This window comes from Bubalus kerabau, chromosome 4 (assembly GCF_029407905.1).
Source record: "Bubalus kerabau isolate K-KA32 ecotype Philippines breed swamp buffalo chromosome 4, PCC_UOA_SB_1v2, whole genome shotgun sequence".
NCBI lineage: Eukaryota > Metazoa > Chordata > Mammalia > Artiodactyla > Bovidae > Bubalus > Bubalus kerabau.
In genome coordinates, this window is record NC_073627.1 from 100,195,694 (window position 1) to 100,213,286 (window position 17,593).

Here is a 17,593-nt window from a genome sequence, read left to right on the forward strand (position 1 = left end):
TTACCACTAGTGTGAAAATGAGGCAGGGTAGGGAGAGGACAGTATACTTCAAGGTTGGGGCCAAAATAAGCATACTGAGACTACCCTCAATCTTGCTGTTTTGGAAATCTCTCTCATCTGGGTTGTTCTCTGCTGGTGCTCAGTTCCCTGTATTTTACCTTCTGCAAATGGCACTATCTCTGTCAGCTCCTTCATAGATATAAATGTGTTCTCCATCCTACTAATTGCCATCTTGTTCCCCTTCCTAAGGGTAACTGTGTCTTAATAAGAATGCCAGCAGAAGGTAGCAGGTAAAATTTCTGAGAGCAGAATTCTACACCCGAAAGAGCAGCTTTCTGAGTTCTCAGGAAACCATCTAGATGAGTAGATTTTCTTTTCAACAGCTTTGTTTGGCTACACTTAACTAAGTTGGCCATCTATGGTGTTTTAATAGGCTATATCTAATAGCTTAATCTACTTTCAAAATTGATCTCTGAGTCTTCGGTCTCCCCATGCCTCTTTATGCTGAGTCTTCAAAATGCACAATAATAGAGCCAGAAATGGAATCAACTTTAAATTACACATAGAGAATGACCCTTGTGGCAACTGAGCAGAGGAAAAGAGGGTTAAATTCACTCTTATCTTTTACATGCCTACAGGGCCATATTTGCTGGTGTGTAAGTCTCTGGGAAAACGCATTCAGAAGTTTAAGTATTTTGCTACCTCTGCTACTGCATTCCCAGGGGGCCAGTGCCCTATTTCTTACCATTATTCATTGTCGTTCTGCTTCTAAATAGCAATACTTCTGAGGCTGATTGTGCAGCTCTGCAGATGCTGCTTTACTTGAGCTAGAATGACATTCCAGAAATGCTGTCACTGAGGATGTACTTCTAAGAAGGATGGTATTTTGCTGTGAGCAAATGAGATCATATATTATATTTAGGTTTCACAGGGAAGGCACTGCTAATGGGTGACAGCCTGTATCTGAACTTTATGGTTTATTTTAGTTGCCTTAACAGCAGCTTTTCTTTTTCCTAGGTAATAAACATTCTTAATATACTTAATCATTTCATGCATTTGATCATGCAAAAAAAGTTATAATGTTTGATAAGATTAAACCAGCTAGTAGCATTTTCATATTTGTGATACCCAGATTGCTGAGATTTTTTAAGTTGGATTTATTGCTCATAGTGTATCTTTTAGTGAGTCTTGTAGGGGCTTAAAGCAATTGAGGATGGTTTTGCTCATTCCCCATCACTCAGTTTTAGACACCAATTAATAACAGGCTTCAAATAGATGATCCAAAATATAGTATGCTTGTTTTCATAGGCTTATTTTATTTTAGATCTCAAAAACAGTAACTTACCATCTGAGAAAATTATTTTCTGTGATTAAGATCTAGATATCTAGTTCTTTAAGTTTGACTTTCCCAGAATTCAATTCTATTGAATTTCATATTTCTGCTTATTCTGTTTCTAGCACATTTAAAATTAAAACTGGAAACTCTTCAGTGATACAGTCTTAGTCTTTCACGTAATTTCAAACTATCTCAAGGTACAACTATATATTTCTCAAAGCAGAATTTTGTGTGTGGGGGCATAAAAAAATAAAATATCATTTACAATTGTTACTTTTAAAAGTTATTTTCTTTCACTAGTGGCATAATGTGTTTTTGTGAGTTGTTTAAATGTATTTTTCTTCTAGAGAAAGCATGTCTTTTTATGGAGCTACTGTATATTTTTACATTCTTAATTTTTCAAAAACATTGAAATGCATTTACTTTAAGAACATGAAAAACATTTTAAAAGTATCATTCTCTTCAAAACAACAAAAAGAAATAGTGAAAGAAAAAATATCTTACCCCACATTACAGTAAATTTGGTTAGCGAGAAGGTGGAGTTTTACAGTAATAGCTTTTAAGCAGCTTATCTAATTTTAAAATAGGGAATATTGTACTTTGTGTGAAACTGAGAAGGAAGGATGCATTTCAATTTGTTTAAATGGCTTTGACAGTGAGGTTTATCAGTACTCAATTTAATTTTGAATTTAATACCTTTTTTGCTAGATTCTCCTATTTTTTTTTTCTTTATCATTTTGATTGTTTTAGAATCTCATTTTTTAAAAGAACTTTTCCTTGTTAGGGAAGGAAATGTTTAAGATATCCACTGGTTTGGAAAAAAGTTAACTAAGTAAGCCCCATAAACAAGCCAGAACAAACCAATTTGTAGCCTCTGGTTGCTAAGGAGTTTGCTGCTCATCCTCCCAACAGTCCTGGGCAGTCTGCTAAATTGAAAGGATCACTAATGCTTCTTTGAGAAAAATAAGGGTGCATAAGCAGTGATCACATCCCACGTTCAGGATAGTGGCAATTAGGTTGTAGTGATGTGGTTGCTTGTATAATTGGAATTTTCAGTATGTGGTTTGGGCAGAAGTCTGCTCTAAGGACTCCCTATTAGATGTATCTAAAGTGTTTTGAGCAATGGTCAAATGTGCTGGATGTCTATTTATTCAAAGCTACATCCTGCTTGCATAAAAACTATGTGAGGGTTCTTAATTCAATGACATCAGACTTGAAACAAAATGGAAACACTTTTGAGTTCTCTGGTTGGGAACATTACATCAGCACATTCATTTTTATTGATCTTTTAAACCAAAAATGCTTGTTCATCTCACCACTTCCTCTAGTTCAAGCTTACTTTTTTCGGAACAGAGTTTTACCAAACTCTGAGGTTGCTGCTGTCATTCACTTTTTCTGTTCCAATTATATCCTTACTCTGAAAGACAGACATTTGTTACTGAAAACAACGCACATGTCTTTGTGATTCTGATGGAGTACACATTAACTGAAGGTAATTTAGGGGAGTGGTGTTAAAGTTTCTGTGTTGTTTTCATTGGAAATGAAAACAATTCAAATTATGAAGCTCAAACTGTGAATCATAAATTTCTTACATTCTTTGTTCTCTAAACCAGCAAAACAGTTTGCTGATTTGATGATGATACCAAAGAAATTTTATTCAACTTGAAAAATCCACCTAAATTGGAAGAGTAGAGCAGAAAAAGATCTTAGAATTCATCTACTAACCTCTACTCTCTAGGTAAGGAGTCATAGAAGCTTAGTGACTTTTCTTAGGACACAGAAATGTTTTTAGTTTTAGTTTATGTGTTTTCTATGTGGGGAAAAGCTCTTTCAAGTAGAAACTGAAATACAATATTCTTGAATTCACATCATAATCTGACGTAAGTAACTCTTCACAATCTTTAATGCAACTTCCATTTCATTTCTGTATGAACATACTCAGATACTAGAGACTAGCAAAATTTAATTTTGACAGACAAAACTCATAAGACCCCTTTTTCTCATAACTTTGTTTTAGCATATCATGATCATAACTGCCTGTGGGGACATAGACAGTTTGCATGCCTTGGACATTCCAGGAGAGAAAAACCATGGTCTTTGTATTATTTTATATATGTGAATGAGAACTTTAAGTTGTCAAAGTATAGATAGAATGGTGACTTTTTATAGATTCTCAGTTTTTCGACAATTCAGTCATATTTTTGATGGTTAGAAATTCTGTCCTAGGAAATTGTGCTGTGGGAGGTGCTAAGAGTTCTGTGCCCATCAAATCTATGTATGTGCCTTTTTTATATGGTCAATTGGAAATGAAGGTGCTATTTAGATCAACTTTTTTCATTGTCATATGTCTTTTTCCCAGTTATATAGACTGATCTTGAACAGCAACAGAATAAAGTGTTTGGACTCAAGACCAGAGATTAAAGTTTATTGTCTGTATAAGGGCTAGTAAGAAGAGTCATTATTATTCAAATAATCAAGATGAGAAGTGACGATCTAAACTAAAGTTGAAGCCATAGAGGTGGAGAGGAAGAAACGGATACAATAAATATTTTATACCCGTAATCTAGAAATTGAATGATGACAGCTTTCTAAGGTAATAAAAGTGAAATCTCAGTTGATTCCAAAGAGTCTAATTTGTGCAAGTGGGCCAGTATCTTTCAACATGTAGTGGTTAAGTATGTAGGCAGTTCAGATCCGATACTTATTAGTTATGTGAACTGAGGTGGGTAACTTGACCTTTTGTGCATCAGTTTCTTCATTTCAGTGTGGTGATAATATTAATATCTCCCTTATGAGATTGTAGAATGAGAAAGATATTACAAGTGTCAAGTGCAGAATAAATGTGGAAAAATGTTATATATTATTATTGTTCACAGAAATAAAGATTGCAAGAACAGATTAATAGAAGCAAGATGATCCAACACTTTTATAAGTTGAATGGGAAACCTCTTTGGACATTCAGACATAAATGTCCAATAGTAAATTTTGATTTATAGGTTTGGGAGAAATTCATGTGGAATTTATTAGTAATATTTTTTAAACTATGGCTTTGTATGAAGCCATCATGAAAGACAGTATGTAATGAGAAGGACAAAGTGTCAAAGATAAAGTGCTGAGGAAAAAATATTGTGAGGTACACATGAACGATTAGAAAGGAATAACCAGAGTGATAGGAAGAAAACTAAAGGGACACCGTGTCGTGGGATTTAGGAGAGAAGTTTTAAGATAATGACAGTAGTCAGCAGAACCAAATGTTAAATAAAAAGTAAAATAACAGAGGTCTGTAGTGGAATTGTCAATATGGAGGCCATTGGCAGCTTCAGTTGTAGCAGTGTCCATGCCTAGATCTCTGAGAAAGTGCATAAGCCCTGAAGAGATGTGAAAATAGTAAAGGCAAACTACTTTCTAAGAGGGGATGATGAGAAGCAGAAAATAGAGAAAAATGATAGATGTACAGAATGCAAAGTTTAGAAGGGTTTAGTTTGCCTTATTTTCCCTTTTCTTTTAAAATACTTAATTTGAGCTGTCTTTCGAGTTCCTGTCCATGGAATCATTTTCTAGATCCTACAGTGGCAACAAAGCAAAACATCTTCATGTATGTAAGATACCTGACATGATTTCCAACAGATGATTTTTGCCCTCTCAAGTATTAGAAGTCTATTCCCATGGGAAACTTGTCTTAATTAAACCATTCACTGAGTGTAAAATAAATGTATTTGTTTCCTGTTTCAAAAGAATATTTATATAGTTCGTGGAAACCTGATCAAATTTCTTAAACATATATAAGTGGTCTTCTGCTACTGTTTGATATCTGACTAGTCAACTCACATTATGTGGTGGAGTGTCATCTGATGCGACTCTTGAATTCTGACAAGCTCTCTGGTGGCTCAGATGGTAAAGAATCCCCTGTAATGCAGGAGACCCAGGTTTGATCCCTGAGTCAGGTAGATTCCCTAGAGAAGGGAATGGGTACCCACTCCAATATTCTTGTCTGGAAAATTCCATGGACACAGAAGCCTGGCGTGCTACAGTCCATGGGGTCACAAAGAGTCCACACGACTGAGTGACTAACACTTTCACTTTCACAAAAATCAGTCTTAGAATGTTTAGCTAGACCCATCTTTCCAAAAATATCAGTGAATTAAGCATGATGTGTAACACTTCAGTCATCATCTAGCTGGAAACAGGCTACCAGTTGTGTGTCCGAGATCCCAAGATGTCATGGCAAAAGGGATGGACACAGATCTTAGAAAGCAGAGATGCTGCAACTGTATGTACACTGTCCACTCTAACCTGCTCTGGTTCTTATCAAAAGCATTAATAAATTAATATGAGTTTTTGAAATATCTAATACTGAATTTATTTGAAAGATATGCAATATTAGTGGCAGTTGGTATGCTCTCAGCTGCCTATGAATATCTAAGAGTGGACCTTATTTTAGACCTACAGGCTAGCAGGAATCTGCAATGATCATTTATGAAACATATTCCACCCCATGATTTAGATGGGTACATATATACTCCTATCTTTTAAACACAGACAGATGAAGATATAAGCTTTCTGGTTCTTGGACAGTGCTCTATAATTAATCATCAGAAGCATGTTGCCTTGCTTCTTTTTATACACTTCTCTTTATTTGCAACACATTTTTAAATTTTTTTACAATATAAACTATTATTAATTTGAAAAGCCATTAATTAAGCGTTTCATTGATATGAGAATCAAGTTGTCAGAGCTGGGCAATATAAAATTTGGATTGGAGGAAGTGGACTGTCAGGTGGATCTAGCGTTTTCAGTTAGCAGGGACAGAGGTGATAAAGGTTTTGCTTTGAGGGCATATGAAGAGGTTAATTTGAGATTAACCTGGGTAGGGCAGTAAGAAGACTGAGAAAGCTGAGACAGACTAGGAGAAGAGACAAAGGCAGGGACAGATATTTATGATTTAAGGGAAGATTAGAAATTAAATAGGAGATTATTATAGGAAAAATCAAATTTCAGTGTGATACAGAGTTAATTTTAACTTTATGAATTGAGGCCAATTGGTTGCATGATTATATTTTATGACCTTTTTATGAAAGCATTGTACTATATGTATATTTTCATTATATGTATCTTTTATCAGATAAGGTATGTTAACTATCTGTATCCTTTATTACAAGGGGCTAAAGAATTTTCAAAATGAGTGCACATACTTTTTTAAAACATTTTACTTACTTTATTGTATATTTTTATAACCCTCAGAAATTCCTTCTTTTATATAATTTATTTCATTATAGATCAGAAGGCATACTTAATAAATTTTACCTTTTCCCCAATATTGTATGTCTTCTTAACTGTTGGTATTTGTTACCTATTCATAGTCAGTTTTAGTGTTCTAAGAATTCAAATCAGTGACCATGAGATAAAATTTAATTTGTAACACTGATGTTCATTAATTTTTTTAAAGAATAATTAGTGTGTATGAAGATTAGTGATGACCTTCTAAATTTTTAATGGCATATCTTATGTAAGTAAGGACCTTATATAGCATTCACACACCCACACCCACATCCACACATTGTTCTTGTTTGTCTGTGCATGTTCTGGATAAAAGTCTATTATTCACTTTTTCTGTGAAAACTAAAAGCAAAATAAGAAGTGCCAGAGAATGATAATAGTGTAGCACAAAAGAAATAAAGCAAAAAGAAATAACAGGATACCCAGCTTCAAAAAACAGAAGAAAAACCCAAGGTTTTTTTGTTTGTTTGTTTGTTTGTTTTTTAATTTGGCCATGTCATGCAGCATGTGGGACCTCGTTTCCCTGACCAGGGTTTGAACTTGAGCCCCCTACATTTAGAAGCACAGAGCCTTAACCACAGAACCACCAAGGAAGCCCCCACAAGTTCTTCTAAGAACAACTTGAGTAAAACTGAGCAATGGATTCAATGTGCTTGAGACTCATTTTTTCCTAAATTTTAAAAGGGGAGAATGTTATTGGCAATAATCTCAAAGTTAAATGCATACTATAGTTTTTTTTTTTTTTTTTTTTTTTAAGTGGTTTTTTTAAGACTCACTGGAACTTCCCTGGCAGTAGAGTGGTTAAGACTCTGAACTTCCACTACACCAATTCAACCTCTGATCAGGGAAGTAAGATCATGTGTGCTGTGAGGTGTGGCTAAAAAAAGAAAAAGACGTAACAGCTTGTAAATCAGCTCCTAGAAACAAAAGGTAGCAGTATTCCCATGAATAAGTTTTGAACCCCACCATCTTTAAATATTGCTTTAGTATCTGAAACATGCACAGTTTATGGAACAGTGTTGGCTTAGGGAAATGTGAAATTCATAGCACTAAAAGCTCAAAATTACGCTGTTGTTACAGACGCTGTGTTTGTTAATATAAAAATGCTTAAGATGTTCAAGAGCAGAGAGGTAAAGATCAAATTTAAAAGCTGTTTTAAATCTTACCTAAAGTTAAATTCCATAATAAAATTCTAAAGTAAGATAAAAATGTTTGATAATGTTGAATGCCTATGTTAATATCTAGAAATAAAGTTTTTTTTTCTTTTTAAACTCCCAAATGTAATTCTATATCTAGATAGTGTTTTTATAACATTTTACTTGTTTCAGTTGGAGAAGGCAATGGCACCCCACTCCAGTAATTTTGCCTAGAAAATCCCATGGACGGAGGAGCCTGGTAGGCTGCGGTCCATGGGGTCGCTGGAGTCGGACACGACTGAGCGACTTCAGTTTCACTTTTCACTTTCATGCAATGGAGAAGGAAATGGCAACCCACTCCAGGGTTCTTGCCTGGAGAATCCCAGGGAAGGGGAAGCCTGGTGGGCTGCCGTCTATGGGATCGCACAGAGTTGGACACGACTGAAGTGACGCAGCAGCACTTGTTTCCATTCAGTTCAGTCGCTCAGTCCTGTCCGACTCTTTGCGACCCCATGAATCGCAGCACGCCAGGCCTCCCTGTCCAACAGGGAGTTCACTCAGACTCACGTCCATCGAGTCAGTGATGCCATCCAGCCATCTCATCCTCTGTCGTCCCCTTCTCCTCCTGCCCCCAATCCCTCCCAGCATCAGAGTCTTTTCCAATGAGTCAACTCTTCACATGAGGTGGCCAAAGTACTGGAGTTTCAGCTTTAGCATCATTCCCTCCAAAGAAATCCCAGGGCTGATCTTCAGAAAGGACTGGTTGGATCTCCTTGCAGTCCAAGGGACTCTCAAGAGTCTTCTCCAACACCACAGTTCAAAAGCATCGCTTCTTCGGCACTCAGCCTTCTTCACAGTCCAACTCTTACATCCATACATGACCACAGGAAAAACCATAGCCTTGACTAGACGGACCTTTGTTGGTAAAGTAATATCTCTGCTTTTGAATATGCTATCTAGGTTGGTCATAACTTTCCTTCCAAGGAGTAAGTGTCTTTTAATTTCATGGCTGCAGTCACCATCTGCAGTGATTTTGGAGCCCCCAAAAATAAAGTCTGACACTGTTTTACTTGTTTACATGGGTTCTAAAACTGCCTTTAGTATATCGGGGAAGGGATGTGATCAGGAAATTCTTTAGGAACTGCTGCTGGCTTTAAAAAAAAAGAAGAAGAAGAAGTCAGTTTCACATTTCATCAGTGTGTAAAACAGTTTTCTTATTCCTTCCTTCTGGAATTCCCTTCCCCCTTTAACTAGAATATGTGACTTGTAGACACAGGTAGCATGTAATTGTAGTTAGAATAAAAGGCTCTGAGTCAGACTTCCTGCATTTAAATTCCAACTCTACCATTTTTGATTAGGAGGCTGTTGGAAAGTAACTCAAAAATCTCTTTCCTTCAGGTTTCTCACCTGAAAGGAAGAGAAATCAATGAATTCTACTTCATTAGTTTGCATTAATCATGAAAAAAAAAAAGATCAACAATATACAAAAGACATCTGGCACATAGTAATTACTCAATACACGTTATTTTGCTTAGGTTCTGTAGAACTTAAGTTCTTTGTAAGTTCGGCAGGAGGTTCTAGAAATGACTTGTTAGATTTTAACAGTATTCACTAAAGGCATGTAGAATAAATTAGTTTCAATGTAATATTCTGTTAGTCCTGAGCGAGAACTGTTTGTCAAATTAGACAGAAGAGCAGCCCCTTCCTTTCAAAACCAGAAGTTGTTTCTTAGTCAAAAGAGATTTTGACATTGATCATTTTAGATGTAGCGTATAGTATCAAGACTTTTCCATCAACTAAGTAATATATATCTCTCTACCTATCTATACACAAATGTACTATATTTATATAAATATAATTTTCCCTGCTTAATCCAGTCTACTCAATTCTGAATTTCTGAATATACACAATTAATAGAACTTTATTGTTGTTCCAATAAACTAAAGATGTAATTGAAAAAAGGTACATATGTGAAAATGCACGATGGAGTATGTGTTAATATTAAAACAAGTCTATGAATGCAAAGAAGATTATGGCTCCATACATTAGGTGAGTTCAGAGTTTGGTTTAGAAAGAATGAATAACATTTGGACAGGCAGCAAAGGAACATTTTAGGAAGAAAGAAACATAGAAAGCCTGGTTGTCTGAGGGAAGGATATTTGGGTCAGACATAAGTGATCATGATGAACCCTAAATGCTTAGTTCTTTGTGTTTAGTAAATGGTAGAAATTTTGCCATTTGTGATTTATTTTTGGAACTTAGGAGCACATGACCAATCAATCATTAAACAGTTGATGGGACCACCTGATCTTTGTCATCCAGTTCAATTTTCTGCTGTTAGATGTGTGATTTTAAGTTAAATATTTAATTGTCTATGATTTTTCTTTGAGTTGGGCACTTCTGGTGACTTCATCAGTTAACTTGTTTATCCTGTAAGCTGACTCACTTAAGGTTTTTGGTGTACATGGTTTTTTATACTTATGGCCTCATTATTTTGTGTTTAGTGTTGTGTTGTAAATTTGAAAGTCATTATGATCCTAGAATACAGCAGTCACTTGGGTATGCGGCAAGAGTTCCATAGATTATAAACATACTTTGATAAACAACACTTTTTTAATCTATAAGAAAACATATATAATTAGTAGTATATCAATAAAAATGGTGAATAGTTAAGTTTATTATGTAACACAGAACAAAAACAGATGTAACATCTTATATATAAAATATTTTTTAAGTAACTTCTAATTTAAGAAAAGAACATGGTGTTTGTGGTTAATTAATGAGTAGTTTCTTATAGCATGAACTTTTATGTCAGAAAAAATTAAGGATTATATTTGCTCTTTAAATATTTTCTTTAAAAAGAATTTTTAAATTAAAAAAAATGGATTATAATACTTTCCATCAAGGAAATAATATAAACACCTTTTTGATGTTTTTTTCCCCAAAATATTAGTCAATTCCATTAATCTATAAAGTGTCAATTATTATTGTGCTCCTTTTTCATCCCATCAATTGATTTAGATTTGACATCCTATAACTGCCAAAAAATGTAAATTAAAAATATGTTTCCTATTTTTTTCCTTTCAGGGAAATCTTGAGGAGTTGGACACTTTTCTTCCTCCAGCATTAATTATTTTGTGGAGGAGGCTGTACATTGGTAAGTCTCACTCATTCTAATGGCTTTTTCTAAAATTTAGCTAATAAAGTTATGACTTGATGGTAATATAGAATAGGTAGGATTAAAGACATATCAATATCATTGCTTGACTAATCAAAGAATGACTTTTCAAACAAAAAAAATTAATCATTTTTTGATTTTTGTTTTTTATTTATTTATTTATTTATTTTTATTTTTTAACTTTACAATATTGTATTGGTTTTGCCATATATCAACATGAATCCGCCATGAGTATACACGTGTTCCCCATCCTGAACCCTCCTCCCTCCTCCCTCCCTGTACCATCCCTCTTGTTTTTCGTTTTGGCTGCACTGAGTCTTTGTTGCTGCATGTGGGATTTCTCTAGTTAACGCAAGCAGGGGCTACTGCCTATTTGTGATATGCAAACTTCTCACTGAAGTAGCTTCTTTTGTGGAGTATGGGCTCTGGGCTTGTGGGCTTTAGTAATTATGGCATGAGGGCTCAGTAGTTGTTGGCTTGTGGGCCCTAGAGTGCAAGTTTAGTAGCTGTGGAGCACGGGTTTAGTTGCTCTCAGCATGTGGGATCTTCCTGGATCAGGGATTGAACCTTTGTCCCCTGCATTGGCAGGTGGACTCTTTAACCACTGGACCATCTGTAATTGTTCAGTAGCTAAGTCATGTCTGACTGTTACCCCATGGACTGAAGCATGCCAAGCTTCCCTGTCCTTTACCCTCTCCAGAAGTTTGCTCAAACTCAATTCCATTGAGTTGGTGATGCCATCCAATCATCTCATCCTTTGTCATCCTGATCTCCTCTTGCCCTCAGTCTTTCCCAGCATCAGGGTCTTTTCCAGTGAGTCCGCTCTTCACAGCAGGTGTCTGAAGTATTGAAGCTTCAGCTTTAGCATCAGTCCTTCCATTGAATATTTAGGGTTCATTTCCTTTAAGATTGACCTTCCAAGAAGTCCTCAAACAAAATGTATAACATTGGGATTTCATTTTGGTTTTTAATTAATCTAGTAATAGGAATACCTATAGATGTAAAATTAAAATTATGTGTAGAAGGAAACTAGTAAATTTTTTTAAGTATAAAACTCTGGTGGTACTCCTTATAGGTAATTTTTCAGCTATCTTATTCTTTGATATAGAGTCCTACAGTGGTAATTGAATGAGCGTGCATGATGAGGTCTGAGGCTGCAGTCAAATAAAAGCTAATAAGTGCTGTCAGTTTTCTCAACACATGGTAGTCATTTTGCATATTTAAATTCATCTTAAAGTTAAATGATTCTTATGTACTTTTATGCCATAAAACCAAATGCATGTCTTTTTGCCTCAACTCATTTTTTCTTCTGTTATCTATAAATATTATTAACATATTTTGGTATCATGTTTCTGAACAACCTTTCCGCCAACCATCCAATTAATTCTCACTCACACCCACACTCACAGACACATACACACACATACATTTACTTGTTTTATAAATAGTGTCTGTTATACTAACCATTAGTTAATTTTGAACTTTTAATCTATAGTTTTTGAGGCACATTTCACCACTTATGTACTTTAGAGCTATCTCCATGTTTCTGATGAAACATTTCATCAGTTAAAATTGTTAAATATGTACTCAAATATATGTACATTTTTTATGAGTTACATAAATTTGCCATTATCTTTATATACTATTTTATATACAAGTAGTAAAAATATAGAACTCACACTTTAGAAAATTTTAAAGATAAAATGAATATGTATGTACATATGTGTATGTGCGTCTGACTCTTTGTGACTCTATGGACTGTGTAGCCTGTCAGTCTCCTCTGTCCATGGAATTCTCCAGGCAAGAATACTGGAGTGGGTAGCCATTCCCTTCTCCAGGGCATCTTCCTGACCCAGGGTTGGAACCCAGGTCTCTTGAATTGCAGGCAAATTCTTTTCTGTTGAGCCACCAGGGAAGCTCACAATGGACATGAGTTTGAGCAAACTCCAGGAGACAGTAAGGGACAGGGAAGCCTGCTATGCTGTAGTCTGTGGACCATGGGGTCAAAGGAGTCACACACGACTTAGCAACTGAACAATAGCTATCTATCTATCTATCTATCTATCTATCTATCTCGGAGAAGGCAATGGCAACCCACTCCAGTATTCTTGCCTGGAAAATCCCATGGACGGAGGAGCCTGGTGGGCTGCAGTCCATGGGGTCGCTAGGAGGCGGGCATGACAGAACAACTTCACTTTCACTTTTCACTTTCATGCATTGGAGAAGGAAATGGCAACCCACTCCAGTGTTCTTGCCTGGAGAATCCCAGGGACAGGGGAGCCTGATGGGCTGCCATATCTGGGGTCGCACAGAGTCGGACACGACTGAAGCAACTTAGCAGTATATATATATATATATATATATATATATATATATATGTATATATATGTTATATATATTAGGCACCTCTGTCCAAGGTGATTCTCCAGGCAAGAATACTGGAGTGGGTTGCTATACTTTCCTCCAGGAGATCTTCCCAACCCAGGGATCAAACCCATGTCTCCCACATTGCAGGCAGATTTTTTACTGTCTAAGCCACCAGGGAAGTCCATGGACTGAAGTCTGCCAGGCTCCTCTGTGCATGGAATTCTCTAGGCCAGAATACTGGAGTGGGTAGCCATTCCCTTCTCCAGGGAATCTTTCCAACCCAGGGATTGAAGGTCTCCCACATTGCAGGCGAATCCTTAACATCTGAGCCACCAGGGAAGCACACCAGTCTAGTCAACTCTATCAGTTTTTTTAAAAATGAAATAAATGAAGCTTGTGTGACACAACCCAGTGAATCCTAAGTGATTCTCATTAATTATGGCTTTCTTCACAGGCCAGGCACCTGATAGAATAATTCACTTAGACTCAAGAATTCTGGGAGATCAAGTTCTACCTGACCAAGTCATAGCACACAAAATCTAGCTTGTCTTGTGTGTGTGTGTGTGTGTGTGTGTGTGTACCCACTCTTACCGATACTACTTCTATTCCTGGGTCCCAGAATTTTCAATGATTTTGCTCTCAAGAAAGAGAATGAGCAGAGTAATCAGTTTTTCTGTTTCATCTTGGATTGAGTTTTTCCTGTTCTGAGTTGCCAGCCACTTCATAAAAGTGTCTGAATTGTCTCTTGACGGAATTTAAAAAAAGGGCGGGAGGGGACAGTTACTTTCCTCCCAGAACACAGATGAAAATTTTAAAAAATTTGTACTCAGATTTGCTGGTGAAAAATCACAAACCATGGAATTCAAGAGTTAAGATGAAGTGACATGTGTTGTAACAAGTTGGCTAGTTTGTCTGTTTACTGAATAAACAGTGTGTGGTATTCAAGACACAAGGGACCATTGCTCAAATTTTCAAGATTTTCCTAAACTGAAATTTCTCTAATTAGGTAAATTTCTCATGGGGCTTCCCTCAGTTTTGTTATGGACCACCCCCCCACCTCCAGGTCATTAAAACATCTGACCCTTTTCTATGTTTCCCTTTTTGCCACATATTCCCTCTCAAGACTTTATATTAACCCAATAACTTCTTACGTTTCTTCTTTTTGTCATTCTATAACTTTTATGGTTTTGTGGTTGAACTCATCTACTCTTGTAGCTTCAAGGATAATGTACATATAATGATCACATATTGTGATACTCAAATCAGTATGTCGTCTTAGGATCTCATTCCTGAGAGTCAAATCAACATATCTATTTGATAGTGTATACATTTTTCAACTTCTAATATATTAAAATTGAACTCAAAATATCTTCCTGTAAACATCGTTTTGTCTTTCTCACTCCTGTAAATAGAAGTACCATCTACCCAGTTTTCCAAAAAGAAACCTGGCAAGTATCTTGGATTCCTTTCTCAACTCTCTTATTATAAAACACACAGAGTCATGTCAGTGCTTCATCTGGACAGATGAAAAATGCTTCCAGAAGTAAGAAAAATGTAATTTGTATTTTTAAACAAGTTTGAAATGTGTTGCTGAAAACTAAATCTATTGAGAGAAGTAAATGATCACTGTAGTCCAAAACAAGGACAAAAATAAAATTCATCCCCAAGTAGGAGCTAATGCTGAAAAATCTTATCGTTAGCCTATTGTGTTTTTACTATAAACTCTAATCTTTTGAATTTTATTTCATTTATACATTAGCATTTCCAACCTACAAATATATATGCATTTATCTTTGGAGAACCATTGTGTCTTTTCCCAATAACTGTGTCGAGTTATTAATCATTTTTTTTTTATTTTGTGAAATATCAGTGGAAATAAAAATTCTCTTCTAAATAGTCGTATAATGCATGTTTCTCATATGTAGTGATCAAACACATATATTCATTTTTAATACTGTTAAATTGATTAGAATATTTGACATATATTTGACTGGGCAATAACCATATTCCAGTTATTTTCTACACAAAATTAGCATGACTAAAATTATTGTTTGAAAAATGCAGGTGTACATTTCTGCATGTTACTGAGCTATATTTGTGAACTGGGGAATCAATGTTGTCTGAACAAGGTGGAGAAGGTCACATCCCATTCATTTATTTTTACCCCAAAATGTAATGCTTATGCTTTCATCTCTACTATTTTGTACATCATAATGAAAGTTTTCATCCATTTACTTGGTATTTCCCTTTTATTACTGGAGGAGAAAATTTCATTTACCCTTAGGTTATGATATAATAAACTTGATAATTCATATTGTATTCTCACTTCTATTTAGTTAGTGGAGGACCTCTCCACACCTCCACTTCAGTGTGTGAAATTTTCAGGAATCTGATTCAATATTCCTATCAATTGCCAGAGTGAATTGAATTAATAGAAGGAATTACCCCCTTTCACTTATTCTACCAAGACTGAGTCTCCAGAGGAATGCTTCAGTGTTGCAGACAGTACATCCCCTGGTTTGCTGGCTGTCCTTAATGGGATGTTAAAATCGATTGGAGTAATTTCTCTGTCACCTGAGAAGCCCTGTAGGTTTTGTGGCATGTTCCAATTTCATATCCTTCTCATTTCTTTTTAAAAATTGTACATCATTAACCAAGTGTCTTCCTCACTTATGAGACCACGACTTCCTTTTTCTGAGGAAACAGTTCTTGTAAATGTGTAATATACCTGGAATCCAGGCCAATACACCACAGTGTTTGTGTCAAAGCCATGGCAGATGATATTGCAAATGACGTAAGGCTAAGAGTGCATATTTGCAGTAACAGTGCTCCTGTACTGAGGAAACACTGCCCCCTTGTGAAGGCCACTTTATCCTTGTGAATACTTTGAAAATTTAAGCACAGACTATGACATAAAATACACAAAAGCAACTTTATTTTTGTCTATGAGTATCTACTATATTCACTCTCAGCATGATTATTTCCCTGCCCCTTGAGAAACTCAAGCAGGCATCTTGACATTTCTGCCACTTTACGATGGTAAAAATGGCCGTGATCAATTCATAATCTTAAAGCATAGTGTCAACTCATGTCATTTGTCTGGCTTAATGCTGAGACCTCTCAATGTCATACTGAGCCATTAGCAGACTAGTAATTTAGGAAGGATGAAGCTATAAGCTTTTTCCTCTTTCTCTGTTCAAACCTTATATGATTCATCCTCCTCCAACTTGCCAGTATCTTTAGTTTGGGGGCTTGGTGAGCGAGAAGAGGTACAGGGATTAGCATAGAGTAGGTATGAATACCTACCAGATAGGTAGGTATTTAAAGCTGTTTTTTTTTTAATCAATACATCTGTGCTTCCTTCAAAGACCCCACCAATCTCTACAGATGGTACATCAGCATCTTCTTTGCAAGTAGCAAACTTTTCTGAGATTCATTGTTTGAACCTTTTTCAGCACTTAGACAACAGGTCTTATCTCTAGCTTTTCCTCCTTGAGCTCTATTCACGATACTGCCCTCCTTTCAGACAGAATCCTTATTTCATTCTATTTCTCAAGTGGGAAGGTTAAATGCCCCCCAGTTTGTAGCACAGTTATCCAATGCACTGAATGGTCTCCTTAGAGTCACACTCTCTTAATTTAGGATTGGGAGATTATACCCAAATTCCTGAAAAGTCAGTGGGAGAAGATTATAGCACAGCTCTCTCCAAGGAAATACTTTTCAAATGTTATTCAATTCCTTATTTTGATGTGAGTGAGGGATTTTAAATTTACCTAAATTTTAAGTTATCTAAAATTCATCTGAATTTTGCATCTGTTTGGATTGTGGTCAGCCAAAATGCCCATTCTAATTCCTTCTTAGATACACAAAGACAGCCTGAAAGAAATATGCATTTTCCCAAGATCAGTGTTGACTAGAGAAAATCTATTAAGAAAGTCAGTTCAAATCTGGCTGTCAAATAATTTGTGTTATGGTTATATTCAAATATATGTGTTGTCACATCATTCTCAGGTGAAATTGCTTAATAATCATAAAGTGTCAAAATTTCTATAAGGAGTTCGGAAAAGTTGCAAATGATTATATCAGAGGTGAAACACTTAGAATGAGCATATTGGTACATCTGCAGTGCTGAATATAATACAGCATTTATTATTTCTTTCAAGTACGACATTATGAGTTAATTGTGCAATTACTATGAAAGGGTTTTGAATTTGTAGTCCATAAAAGGTTGACATTTCTAAGGCATGTTATTTTCTCAAGGTACTAGACATTCACATTGATCAGTAAGATTTAACAAAT

General features: G+C 35.7%; 1 long non-coding RNA gene across 1 annotated transcript in view; it reads left to right on the plus strand.

Moving 5' to 3' along the window:
- Window positions 1–17,593, plus strand: part of LOC129650014 (uncharacterized) — a 73,943-nt gene that overhangs the window by 23,580 nt on the left and 32,770 nt on the right. Inside the window, exon 2 of the long non-coding RNA XR_008713530.1 lies at window positions 10,837–10,906. This is a non-coding gene — a long non-coding RNA (uncharacterized LOC129650014). The remainder of the gene's footprint in view (window positions 1–10,836; window positions 10,907–17,593) is intronic.